Here is a 4,614-nt window from a genome sequence, read left to right as displayed (position 1 = left end):
TTTTTTTTTTTTTTCCAGTACGCGGACCTCTCACTGTTGTGGCCTCTCCCGTTGCGGAGCACAGGCTCTGGATGCGCAGGCTCAGTGGCCATGGCTCACGGGCCCAGCCGCTCCGCGGCATGTGGGATCTTCCCGGACCGGGCACGAACCCATGTCCCCTGCATCGGCAGGCAGACTCTCAACCACTGCGCCACCAGGGAAGCCCTATCTCCTTTCTTTTTTTTCCTTCCTTCCCTCCTTCCTTCCTTCCTCCCTCCCTTCCTCCCTCCTTTCTTTCTTTCTTTCTTTCTCTCTTTCTACTTCTACTAATTCTTTCTTTCTACTTTTTCTCCCTTTTATTCTGAGCCGTGTGGATGAAAGGCTCTTGGTGCTGCAGCCAGGAGTCAGTGCTGTGCCTCTGAGGAGGGAGAGCCAACTTCAGGACACTGGTCCACAAGAGACCTCCCAGCTCCACATAATATCAAACGGCGAAAATCTCCCAGAGATTTCCATCTCAACACCAGCACCCAGCTTCCCTCAACGACCAGCAACCTACAGTGCTGGACATCCTATGCCAAACAACTAGCAAGACAGGAACACAACCCCACCCATTAGCAGAGAGGCTGCCTAAAATCATAGTAAGTCCACAGACACCCCAAAACACACCACAAGACGTGGACCTGCCCACCAGAAAGACAAGATCCAACCTCATCCACCAGAACACAGGCACTAGTCCCCTCCACCAGGAAGCCTACACAACCCACTGACCCAACCCACTGTCCCCAACCACTGGGGACAGACACCAAAAACAACGGGAACTACGAACCTGCAGCCTGCCGAAAGGAGACCCCAAACACAGTAAGATAAGCAAAATGAGAAGACAGAAAAACACACCACAGATGAAGGAGCAAGATAAAAACCCACCAGACCTAACAAATGAAGAGGAAATAGGCAGTCTACCTGAAAAAGAATTCAGAATAATGATAGTGAAGATGATCCAAAATCTTGGAAATAGAATAGACAAAATGCAAGAAACATTTAACAAGGACCTAAAGAACTAAAGATGAAACAAACAACGATGAACAACACAATAAATGAAATTAAAAATACTCTAGATGGGATCAATAGCAGAATAACTAAAGCAGAAGAACGGATAAGTGACCTGGAAGATAAAATAGTGGAAATAACTACTGCAGAGCAGAATAAAGAAAAAAGAATGAAAAGAACTGAGGACAGTCTCAGAGACCACTGGGACAACATCAAACACACCAACATTCGAATTATAGGGGTTCCAAAAGAAAAAGAGAAAAAGAAAGGGACTGAGAAAATATTTGAAGAGATTATAGTTGAAAACATCCCTAATATGGGAAAGGAAATAGTTAATCAAGTCCAGGAAGCACAGAGAGTCCCATACAGGATAAATCCAAAGAGAAATACGCCAAGACACATATTAATCAAACTGTCAAAAATTAAATACAAAGAAAACATATTAAAAGCAGCAAGGGAAAAACAACAAATAACACACAAGGGAATCCCCATAAGGTTAACAGCTGATCTTTCAGCAGAAACTCTGCAAGCCAGAAGGGACTGGCAGGACATATTTAAAGTAATGAAGGAGAAAAACCTGCAACCAAGATTACTCTACCCAGCAAGGATCTCATTCAGATTTGATGGAGAAACTAAAACCTTTACAGACAAGCAAAAGCTGAGAGAGTTCAGCACCACCAAACCAGCTTTACAACAACTGCTAAAGGAACTTCTCTAGGCAAGAAACACAAGAGAAGGAAAAGACCTACAATAACAAACCCAAAACAATTAAGAAAATGGGAATAGGAACATACATATTGATAATTACCTTAAATGTAAATGCACTAAATGCTCCCACCAAAAGACACAGATTGGCTGAGTGGATACAAAAACAAGACCCATATATTTGCTGTCTAAAGAGACCCACTTCAGACCTAGAGACACATACAGACTGAAAGTGAGGGGATGGAAAAAGATATTTCATGCAAATGGAAACCAAAAGAAAGCTGGAGTAGCAATTCTCATATCAGACAAAATAGAAAGACTATTACAAGAGACAAAGAAGGACACTACATAATGATCAAGGGATCTACCCAAGAAGAAGATATAACAATTGTAAATATTTATGCATCCAACATAGGAGCACCTCAATACCTAAGGCAAATACTAACAGCCATAAAAGGGGAAATCAACAGTAACACAATAATAGTAGGGGACTTTAACACCCCACTTTCACCAATGGACAGATCATCCAAAATGAAAATAAATAAGGAGACACAAGCTTTAAATGATACATTAAACAAGATGGACTTAATTGATATTTATAGGACATTCCATCCAAAAACAACAGAATACACATTTTTCTCAAGTGCTCATGGAATATTCTCCAGGAAAGATCATATCTTGGGTCACAAATCAAGCCTTGGTAAATTTAAGAAAATTGAAATTGTATCAAGTATCTTTTCCGACCATGACACTATGAGACTAGATATCAATTACGTGAAAAGATCTGTAAAAAATACAAACACATGGAGGCTAAACAATACACTACTTCATAACGAAGTGATCACTGAAGAAATCAAAGAGGAAATAAAAAATACCTAGAAACAAATGACAATGGAGACACGATGACCCGAAATCTATGGGATGCAGCAAAAGCAGTTCTAAGAGGGAAGTTTATAGCAATAAAATCCTACCTTACGAAACAGGAAACATCTCGAATAAAAAACCTAACCTTGCACCTAAAGCAATTAGAGAAAGAAGAACAAAAAAAACCCAAAGTTAGCAGAAGGAAAGAAATCATAAAAATCAGATCAGAAATAGATGAAAAAGAAATGAAGGAAATGATAGCAAAGATCAATAAAACTAAAAGCTGGTTCTTTGAGAAGATAAACAAAATAGACAAACCATTAGCCAGACTCATCAAGAAAAAAAGGGAGAAGACTCAAATCAATAGAATTAGAAATGAAAAAGGAGAAGTAACAATTGACACTGCAGAAATACAAAAGATCATGAGAGATTACTACAAGCAACTCTATGCCAATAAAATGGACAACCTGGAAGAAATGGACAAATTCTTAGAAATGCACAACCTGCCAAGACTGAATCAGGAAGAAATAGAAAATATGAACAGACCAGTCACAAGCACTGAAATTGAAACTGTGATTAAAAATCTTCCAACAAACAAAAGCCCAGGACCAGATGGCTTCACAGGCAAATTCTATCAAGCATTTAGAGAAGAGCTAACACTTATCCTTCTCAAACTCTCCCAAAATATAGCAGAGGGAGGAACACTCCCAAACTCATTCTACGAGGCCACCATCACCCTGATACCAAAACCAGACAAGGATGTCACAAAGAAAGAAAACTACAGGCCAATATCACTGATGAACATAGATGCAAAAATCCTCAACAAAATACTAGCAAACAGAATCCAACAGCACATTAAACGGATCATACACCATGATCAAGTGGGGTTTATTCCAGGAAAGCAAGGATTCTTCAATATATGCAAATCAATCAACGTGTTACACCATATTAACAAATTGAAGGAAAAAAACCATATAATCATCTCAATAGATGCAGAGAAAGCTTTCGACAAAATTCAACACCCATTTATGATAAAAACCCTGCAGAAAGTAGGCATAGAGGGAACTTTCCTCAACATAATAAAGGCCATATATGACAAACCCACAGCCAACATCGTCCTCAATGGTGAAAAACTGAAACCATTTCCACTAAGATCAGGAACAAGACAAGGTTGCCCACTCTCACCACTCTTATTCAACATAGTTTTGGAAGTTTTAGCCACAGCAATCAGAGAAGAAAAGGAAATAAAAGGAATCCAAATCGGAAAAGAAGAAATAAAGCTGTCACTCTTTGCAGATTACATGATACTATACATACAGAATCCTAAACATGGTACCAGAAAACTACTAGAGCTAATCAATGAATTTGGTAAAGTAGCAGGATACAAAATTAATGCACAGAAATCTCTGGCATTCCTATACACTAATGATGAAAAATCTGAAAGTGAAATCAAGAAAACACTCCCATTTACCATTGCAACAAAAAGAATAAAATATCTAGGAATAAACCTACCTAAGGAGACAAAAGACCTATATGCAGAAAATTATAAGACACTGATGAAAGAAATTAAAGATGATACAAATAGATGGAGAGATATACCATGTTCTTGGATTGGAAGAATCAACATTGTGAAAATGACTCTACTACCCAAAGCAATCTACAGATTCAATGCAATCCTATCAAACTACCACTGGTATTTTCCACAGAGCTAGAACAAAAATTTCCACAATTTGTATGGAAACACAAAAGACCCCGAATAGCCAAAGCAATCTTGAGAACGAAAAACGGAGCTGGAGGAATCAGGCTCCCTGACTTCAGACTATACTACAAAGCTACAGTAATCAAGACAGTATGGTACTGGCACAAAAACAGAAAGATAGATCAATGGAACAGGATAGAAAGCCCAGAGATAAACCCACACACATATGGTCACCTTATCTTTGATAAAGGAGGCAGGAATGTACAGTGGAGAAAGGACAGCCTCTTCAATAAGTGGTGCTGGGAAAACTGGACAGGTAC

This window comes from Aethalodelphis obliquidens, unplaced genomic scaffold (assembly GCF_003676395.1).
Source record: "Aethalodelphis obliquidens isolate GAN/ISIS:26980383/991018 unplaced genomic scaffold, ASM367639v1 scaffold30, whole genome shotgun sequence".
NCBI lineage: Eukaryota > Metazoa > Chordata > Mammalia > Artiodactyla > Delphinidae > Aethalodelphis > Aethalodelphis obliquidens.
Note: the sequence above shows the minus strand (reverse complement) of the source record.